Below are 10694 nucleotides of genomic sequence, written 5' to 3'. Positions count from 1 at the left end.
TAGCAGATATCTAATAAATGAACAAAATATCTATATCTCTCGAATAACTAGCGAGGGTATTTACTAGATGTGTACATATCATCCATATGTCCATATCCACCAAAGATATCCACTAGATATACATATATATTAGCCACATATCTACATTCACACGCAAAAAAACGGGCGACTAAATTTTAGCACAATTTTTTAACATCTTTCAAGAGCAATAAATTAACAAAAAAACATCGTATTGAGATGAAACAAAGCTCAAATTAAAGCTTGAACATTTCTCTTAAAAAGCAAAAAAACCAAATTTGAGTTACGTATAAACAATGTTTTACAAAACGGCGGACGATGAAGATAGATGCGGGACTTTGAGAAATGGGAAACAAATTGGATAAGAACATGAAACATGAATACTAATGCAACAATAAACAAAAAGCTAAATAGTTAAAATTCTCTCAAAATTTTATTCAAACTTGTTTAGGAGTAATTATAGAGACAAGCAAATTTGTTCTCATTTCCATTTGTTTTCGTCAGCAAAATTGGATTCTCGATATTCTTCGAGAGCGCTATTATCGAGAATACAAGCTCGAAAATAAGTGAGATCCTAAATTTTAAGCTTTGTTAAATAGAGCGAGGATAAGAGAGATTTATTACTCAGCAATCGAAGTCAAGACGATCCAATATTCAACGATAAGTTTGTGAATAAAGTTGCATTTTATGTGCTATTCATTTATTTCAACAGTTTTGATTTAAAGTGTAAAAGTTATTAATAAATTAAAATTAAAAATAAGTAAATAATTTTTTTTAATAGTAAATAATAAACTTTATAATAAAAAATAAAATAGGAGAAATTAATGTATAAATTTATGATAAAATAGATTTAAAAATTTACGGTAAGATAAATAAACAGTAAACACATTACATTACATTCTATTGAATGTAAAAATATATTAAAATGATAGAAAACATGTACAAATTATTTGACATTAATTGATCAAAAGTTAAATGCGTTTTATGTTTTTCTACTAGCCAGAAAAGAAATTTCAACGAAGCAGGGCTTATTTTTACATTGACTTTAATGATCACAATTTCCTGATCACGTAAATAATACTTAAATTACATTTGTAATTTATTTACAATAATAGATTACAATGATAAATTTTCCTAATTTCAGAAATACATCTATAGATTTTTATTTCTTATATATTTAAATAATTAATTTATTTAATATACCCAGGTAGCAAGGTGTCGTCTATTTGACGTCATGAATTAGTCATTCTTATGACGAATCTGACGTTTAAAATGACGTCCTAATGTCGCAAAAATGACGTGGATTTGTCACAGGTACGTTACGTCATATAGTGACGTAAAAAATACGTCACATAGTGACATAAAAAAACACGTCATTATTTTCGTGTTATTACCCAGGTACCCGGTAAAAAATTTTTCATATATAATTAGACAAAACTGATTATATCTAGTTATACAAACTTATATATCAATTTTGTCCATATAAAAACAGATATGCTTAGGTATAAATGGATATGAATATATATATATATTTGTATATTATTATATAAAGGTATATTTTTATAATGAAAGTAACAAATATAGGTTTTTTTGTTTTTTATTGTTGCGTGCTTGTTACAAATTATTTACTAAGTGTTACATCGCATTTTTACTGTCTTACATTTAATTAGATACAGTACAATATCCTTTGTAATCACGTGTATATATATATATATATATATATATATATATATACACGGTGAGTCATTTTAATCTATAATCCCAATTATCTCGTTGGCAAAGCATGACAGAGAAAAAATTTTCCCACAAAAGTTGTTTGTTTCTTTGGGGGCCATAAGATGGCACCATTGGTTTGACCTTGAAGAGTCATTTGAAAGTCACGTGAAGGTCACCTTCAATTTCTTAAATGGAACCTACATTTTCTCATTACATATTCTTATAGCTTATCTCGAGAGCTTTCCAAAACAGTATAATTAAGTTAATTTTCATTAAGTACTTTCCGAGTTATGAGGCTTGAAATCATTTCTTATTTTTGCATAAACCATAAAATATCTAGTAAGATATTCATTTTTCGATTATCTTACCTTAATACTTTTATGTACAAAATAATGAGAGGAATCGATTGGTGTAAAGAAAACACATAGTTGTTTTTGAGAAAAAATATGTAATTGTTAATTGCAAATTACATATTTTTTCTCAAAAACAACTATGTGTTTTCTTTACACCAATCGATTCCTCTCATTATTTTGTACATAAAAGAATTAAGGTAAGATAATCGAAAAATGAATATCTTGCTAGATATTTTATGGTTTATGTAAAATTAAGAAATGATTTCAAGCCTCATACCTCGGAAAGTACTTAATGAAAACTAACATAATTATAGTGTTTTGGAAAGCTCTCGAGATGAACTACAAGAATATGCAAAAGCATATAGGGTGTCCCATTTAAAAAGTTGGAGGTGACCTTCACGTGACCTTCAAATGACTCTTCAAGGTCAAACCAATGGTGCCATCTTATGGCCCCCAAAGAAACAAACAACTTTTGTGGGAAAATCTTTTCTCTGTCATGCTTTGCCAACGAGATAATTGGGATTATAGATTAAAATGACTCACCGTGTATATATATATATACAGGGTGAGCCATTTTAATTAACGCACGCAATTATTTCGGAAACAAAGCATTTTAGAGAAAAATGTTTCAGACAAAAGTTGTTTGGTTTCGAGGGGGCCATAAGATGGTATCATTGGTTTGACCTTGAAGAGTTATTTGAAGGTCACATGAAGGTCACCTTCAATTTCTTAAATGGAACCTACTATTTGTCATTGCATATTCTTGTAGCTTATCTCGATAGCTTTCCAAAACACTATAATTAAATACCTTTTCGTTAAGTACTTTTTGAGTTATGAGGCTTGAAATAATTTCTTAATTTTACATAAACCGTAAAATATCTTGTAAAATATTCATTTTTCGATTATCTTACCTTAATACTTTTACGTACAAAATAATGAGAGGAATCAACTGGTGTAAAAAAAACACATAGTTGTTTTGAAGAAAAAATATGTAATTTGCAATTAACAATTCCATATTTTTTCTTGAAAATGGTGCTTTTTTCACCTTATTTTATTTTATTTATATATACCTCTTATATATATATATATATATATATATATATATATATATATATATATATATATATAATAATAATACATATATAATAATACATGCAATGCATTTGTTTGCTGAATATGTCATATCAAGCTTGGCTATCTGGGTACAGGACGTCATGAATTAGTTGCTATAATGACGTTAGTAGTACGTCGTCGATTGGAGTATCTGTTTCACGTTAATAATTGGAAAAAATATGACGTTGCAAGTACGTCGTAGGTTGGAAAAACACAGGACGTCATTAATTGGTTAAAAAAATAACGTCATTATTACGTCTTACATAGGTAATATGACGTCAATTATCTAAAATGACTAACTAATGACGTCATATAGACGTCACCTTGCTACCTGGGTAGTTTCTAATAATTTAATAAGGTAGCTGCAAATATGCTTATGTATTCTTGTTATGTATGGTTCGGAAATATACATATATACATAATATACTTGCGGCTCTATTTTACTATTATATATTATTAAATTATATTAATTTTAATTATTTTAATATTCTTTTATTAATAAAATTTATTATTTATTATTAAAAAATGTTATTTTATTCTTTCCTTTTCTTATTTTTTTTTTATTTACAGTTAATATATATGCGATTTTTTTAAATTTATTAATAATTTTTAGATTTTGAACGCAAAATTGTTTAATTAAATGAATAACAAATGAAATGGAATTATATTCACGAATTTATTATCGCATGTCGCATATGGATTACCACAATTTCGGAAATAGCCGGAAATTGTCGAGAATCAAAAATCTCAATTTGTCCCAAATCCAGCTCTGGCGAAAATAAATATCGGAGCGTAAGTCGAATGTAAAGAAAGAGTAACAGAAGTGTAAACGAAGCTTCTAAGAGGCATAAATTGAAACAACGAAACGTAAACGAAGCGTTAATACTTCGTTTACGTTTCGTTGTTTCAATTTACGCCTCTTAGAAGCTTCGTTTACACTTCTGTTACTCTTTCTTTACATTCGACTTACGCTCCGATATTTATTTTCGCCAGGGAGGTACTAAACTAAAAAATCTTGATTCCTGTCACAGCGTACAATCTTTATCTCATCCCGATTTTATCCATTTGCGAGAGCAATCGAGACATGTGAAAAATGTCGAGACCGAGCGGGAAATAGATATTTGTTCGTTTTTAAGGAATTTATCTTCGTTAGAATAGCTATTCCACATTTTTTTCTAAATAATGTAGCATGATAATGTAACATGATAAAAAACAGCAGATGTATCGATATTCAAATTTAATAAAACAACGGTTTCAAAAATTTCTGATTTCAATAAATAATTCAAAATATGTGATAACATTATATAATTCAAAATATGTGATAACATTATATTCTGTAATTTTATGCAAAAATTTATGTCACTCTGTTGAAAACTTTATCGATATTAAAATATTTTATTGAAAACTTTACTGATATTGTATTATTATTGCATAAATCATTATTCATTATAACATTACTCACCAATTATTGAATACTAAACATCTCGACATTGCGAATCAGATATTATCGTAAATTATCGAATAGTGATTCCAATCGCTGTTAATATGATGAGAATACAGCGAGGATAAAATGAAGATATAATGGGGATATAGTGGGGATCACTTATATAAGACAAAAGAGAAAAACAGCGACCATATATATATATATTCATTTTTTAATTCACAACTTTTAATAACATCATTGACATAAGGATTGTCTTGATTTAACTTAACGAAGCTTTCACAGTATACTATAAAAATTTTGATAGTTTGTGTCACGAAAAAGTTTTTTGTAAAATATGACGATCAATAATGTCACGTTTAAGAATACTAATAAAAATTCTAATTGCATTTCGCAACATTCGAGTGAATATGAATACGTAGCAGCGTTGAAAACCACATTTGATAGAAAATTGTTTCCGAATGATTTTGATATCTGGCCTGTACAAGAACAATCTATTTGGATAACCAAAAATATCACCAAATTCTTTCCAAACATGCCGGAATCGTTATTAAACCTCATTCCAGCTTCTTTTCGAGGAATAATCGATCGATCAGAAAAAAAGAAACCTGAATGGTTGAATATAGATAAATATCGTCGAGGACAAAAATTTGTGCGCGACCATTGGATTTCTGTTTTTTTCTCCACAATACTGGGTATTATGTATGATTTTTCTTTCAACGATGCTATAAAACCGATTATCATGACTAGGAAGACTCATAAGCCATATTTGGGATTCAAAAGGTATATTTCTCTTCATTTAATGCAATGAAACTTCGAATTAAAAAATGGTTTTTGAACGGTATACACTGAAAAAAAGGATTGATTATAATAATTTAAACTTGATAAAAGTTACCAAGCACTGTGATAAAATAGTTTCAACTAAATATATTTTTGAAGAGAAAATTATGATGAAATAATTTAATTAATGTTAACAAATAATTCTAGCAAAACCTAATATGGTTTGATTAGTATTGACAAAGTTTGATGATTATTACCAAGATAATGATAAAGATACTCAAACGATTTGTTAAGTGTAAACAAATTATTTACTAATAATTATTGAATTATTTGATAATTATAAAATAATGTAGTAAATATAAATGAATTATTTAGTAATAGTTGTCAAATTATATTTGATAGATACACACACACACACACACATATGTATATATTAGCTGAAATTTAAAATACCCACGTATTTATTCAAAACGAATACAGACTTTCTTACATATTCTTATGCCGTATTATCGCATCATGACAATAATGACGCAATATAAACAGATATTGCAATATCTTGTATCAAAATATAAATATACAAATATACGTAATGAGTCTCAAAGTACTTCTCTGTATATGAAAGAACAAAATGTAATAATAAATAAAACATAAGCATTTCATAATAAAACATAAGCACGATCATATAGCATGAAAATAATATAAATGATATAGAAAACAAAATTAAATTAGATTATATCGTATGAAATGATTTATTTGCAATAGTACGATGATCTGACGAAGTCTATACCTGCGGATATACAGATATTTTACGAATTAAAGCAGAAGATGTGACATATCTGTGGATGTATTTACGTGTGCATGTTTGTGATATAACTTTATTTGTAAATTAAATTCATAAATTTTATAGATTTTATAGAAAAGAGAAAAGAAAAATAATAAGCTATACACACACACATATTTTTTAGTGTATCAATTAGATCTTTAAGTTTCAAAAGCGGAAAAAGATTTTCCAACTCATTTATTATAAAAAATTATATCAAATTCACTGACGAACGAATAAATTACTTCATGTCTTCGCAAATGCCGACAAGTCGAGTTTTATGACGCACTCTCGCGAGCTTAGATGAGCTCGAGCAGGTACACATATTTTTTTATACGTACTCATATGCATGTCTAGGAGATAAAACATCCAAAAAAAAAACGGCTTTTTCTTGCGCGACAAATATCCCTGAAACTATAAAAGATAGAAAAAATTTTCAAATTAAAAATTAAATGGCTTCAAGAGTATTTTGCAACTGTGATAAAAGAAATTTTTATTTTTTTAATTTTTCGAAACACCTTCACCACTAAATATTATTTTTTTCAATTTTGAAATTTCTTTATCTTCAAATGAAAGATTATATTTTTATGAATCCATTTATATATGATTAAGTTATGTTTCAAAAAATCACTTTCCAGAATTAATTATAAATCTCTGTAAATACACTATTCGTGCCCGTCCATGCGTTCAATTTTTCACATAACACGTTTCGTTCGTTTTAAATAAAACAAGTTTAGTCACTCGTGCGTCGCTTCGTGTATACACTTTAAACTTGTTTATATTTAATATCGTTTTGATATCTTGTTATATATTAAACTGTTACATCAATATTATTCTAGCTATGCATGAAAGAAACGTGATTACATAGTCAAATGTATCTGTGTTAGTTGTCTTCTATATTGAAAAAAACAGGGCGTATTATGTGAAAATGAAGCTGATGAATAGGCATGAATAGAGTATTTACAGAGAGGTTTATAATTAATTATAGAAAATGATTTTTTTAAACATAACTTTATCATATATGGTTGAATTCGTAAAAATATAACCTTTCATTCGGTGATAAAGAAATTTCAAAATTGAAGAAAGTAATATTTAGTGGTGGGGATGTTTTGAAAAATTAAAAACATAAAAATTTTTTTTGTTACTGTTGTAAACTGCTCTTGAAGCCATTTATCTTTTAATTTGAAAATTTTTTTCTATCTCTTATAATTTCGGAGATATTCGTCTCGAAAGATAAAAACCGATCTCTTTTTCAAAGGAGTGTTTTACCCTCTAAACATGTATATAGGCATGTATAAAAAATATCCCTTATTTGTCTAGAAAATAACGTATTAAAAGCTAATCAAAATTGGAGAGGGACGCTTCGTGCATTGCCTTGTAAATAATTTAGTAATATCAGCAAATCCATCAAATAATGCTTTCAACATAATTTAATAATAATTATCAAACTTTGTTAATTATTACGAAACTAACAATAAGCACATAATTTAATTAAGTCAATTAAACGTAGTACTTGCTTTTTTAAAATGTTTAATTATTACTAAACGTTTTGTTATTATTATTACTTGATTATAATTGATGATAAAAACTGAATATTTAAAAAAAATGTATTATTAAATGCATCTCATAAGTTTACCCAGAATTTTTTTTCAGTGTAAAAAAACAAAATTTATATAGCAAAGTCAACATTAGCTTAAGTGAATCAAGATTAGATCAATGATGAAAAAAACACATAGTTATACAAAACCTTATTATAATGTTTATTAATGTTCATTCTATATAAGCAACACTTCGATTATTATGTCCTTTTAAATTGGCCTAATTTGCAAGATATTTGGACACTTTACAGCGATTTCTTACTTGGTACTATGGAGAACCTTGGCTTAAAGGAACACTGGCTTATAACAACATGCAATATGCATGTAAAATGCATTCGATGGTAAGGGCAGAATTGGACAAGCTCGATAACGAGCAAATCGACAATGCATCCAAAATTCCAGAATTGTGGTGTCCAGATTACAAAATACTTGTAAAAGATTTTGCCGCGGCGTGTATATGTGAGAAATCCGGACAACGTCCTTATATTGTATTAGAAAAATCGGCACATAGACCCAAAAGTATAAACAACACGGACATGGCAGGCATGCAGTGTAGCGTTATTTTTACTCTGTCCGCAAAGTATCGGAGTACACGACGCGACTGATGAAGATATAGAAGCTTTCTGTTACTTGTGGAGATGCTACGGATATTGTCTCGGAATGGAAGACGAGTATGTAGTATTTGTAAAATGTATTGTAAAATATTTTTCTTTATTTTAGATATCCGATAATTCGTGACTTTGTACTATATAATTCGTCAGATACAATTTTTGTCGTGGAAGTCTCGAGGAAATAAAACAGCGTACGCGAGATTTTTATCAATACTGGGTATTGCCTAATTTTAAAGATATTACACCTGAATGGGAGCATATGACGAGATGTCTCGTCGAACCTTTGAATTACTGTCCTTTGGTATATATGCCTTATAAAGTGATGACATTAATCTCTACAGACATATTAAATCTAAATATGTCGAATTTATACAAATCTCTCAGTTACTCGGAGTGGATTGTTTACAAAATCTGGACGTGAGTGATATTTATAGCAATACTTAATCTGTTACAGTATATTAGTTCTCTAAATATTAAATATCAATTTCATCTCGGACGATTATATATTGTGAAATATATATTTCTACCGTTTCAATAATTTCAGATTCATATTTCGGTATGGTTTGCAATTCTCCATTATAAGATCAATTTTTAATAAAGTGACATACAAAATACTTGACATAGCGATGAATTTTGGTCCAGAAAAGCAAATAGAACTTCAGGAAAAATCGAGAAAACAATTATCGAATTTTTCTGGTATATATTAATAATTCAGTATCAAAAGTACATAATTTTATGAAATAAATTTATAATATTACTAAAAAAAAATATATACAGGGTGTCCCAGGTATCTTCCGTCCAAAAAAAAGGCAGATTCTCTGGCCAATTTAAAAACGATTTTTCCTCAGCGAAAATGTCGAGGGAGATCATTATTTTTTGCATATTCCCAATTTTTGTCATCATGTATCTTTCTAACTAAGCCTTAAATTAAAATTCTATTAAAGTAAACTCTACCTAAAATTAACTAAAGAATGTGACTTTATTAATATTTTATTCCCATAAGCCTTAGTTTGCGAAAAACCCTTTATTTTCAATCGTTTATAATAACTCGAAAACTATTAGTGCCGCGACATTTTCGCTGAGGAAAAATCGTTTTTAAATTGGCCAGAGAATCTGCCTTTTTTTTTGGACGAAAGATACCTGGGACACCCTGTGTATATATATATATATATACAGGGTGACCCATTTTAACTTAGGCAGCCAAATAACTCGAAAAATAAGCACACTACGAAAAAATGTTTAGAATCAAAATTTTGTCATTTCGAGGGGGACGTACAATGACGTTAAAATGAGCCCCCCCACCCCTCCCTCTGGGCGGTGAGGGGGGGCAAGTTTGAAATCTTAAATGGGAACCCCTATTTTTTATTGCATATTCGGAATCTTTGGCTAAAAACACATACAATTTGTCTGAAACATTTTTCTCGATTCATGATAGATGGCGCTGTAATCGACGAAATTCAATTTCTTCGATTTCTCTTACTGAGAACCCATGCTTACGATTCTGCAATAAATTAACAATAAAAATACCACGTTTTCATTGTTAATACTCGAAATTAGTCTTAAAACAAACTTCTCATTATTTTTTATTACTCATTAATTACTTCTCAAGAAACTGCTTTTAGCGTAACCTGCCCTTTAGGCAACTTGAATGGTCCAAAGTACCGAGACATTTTGGACTTTCCATCTGATGGAGTTCCTCTAAGTATCCCTCCAAAATTTTGTCCATTTAGTGCCAAAGTCACAAGTGTTTATGTATTTTTTTAACATTTGTACTCTGATAAAATTCTGGTAAAATGGCAAATTATACGCCTACAGAAGTAGTCGATATTCTTATAACCTTTGGCGAATGTGGTAGAAATTACAGACTTACTGCCCGTACTTATGCGGAGCGATTCCCAAATCGCCGCCATCCTACTGATCAACAAATTATAAACATTGAAAGGAGATCTCGTAATAATCCACTTCATCGCGAAAGGCGAAGGAATAGACTTCATAATAATAATGACCCTAGAGTGCTCGCAGTTTTGGCTATGGTTCATCAAAATCCCCATATTAGTACCCGTCAAATAGAACGAGAACTGGGAATCCCTCAAACTACGGCACATAGATTGTTACGATCAGTCAATTACCATCCGTATCATATTACTCTGGTACAGGAATTAAGTGAGGCCGACTACGTACTCAGAGTACAATTTTGTAGATGGGCTCTTGAGATGTTAGATCAGAATCCAGATTTTTTTAGTA

The 10694-nt window shown here is 28.9% G+C and overlaps 1 pseudogene across 1 annotated transcript; it reads left to right on the top strand.

Annotated features, from left to right (window-relative positions):
• Positions 1-4083: 4083 nt before the first annotated feature.
• LOC145967805 (uncharacterized) lies at positions 4084-9949 on the top strand (annotated as a pseudogene). The gene is made up of 4 exons (XR_014437561.1): positions 4084-5424; positions 8072-8510; positions 8601-8867; positions 8995-9949. The product of XR_014437561.1 is annotated as an uncharacterized LOC145967805 (transcript).
• Positions 9950-10694: the final 745 nt, after the last annotated feature.

Source organism: Camponotus vicinus, unplaced genomic scaffold (assembly GCF_025532165.1).
Source record: "Camponotus vicinus isolate PSW18456_S1 unplaced genomic scaffold, iyCamVici1.0 SCAF_3, whole genome shotgun sequence".
Classification (NCBI taxonomy): domain Eukaryota; kingdom Metazoa; phylum Arthropoda; class Insecta; order Hymenoptera; family Formicidae; genus Camponotus; species Camponotus vicinus.
Note: the sequence above shows the minus strand (reverse complement) of the source record. Positions and strands in the feature narration are given on the sequence as shown.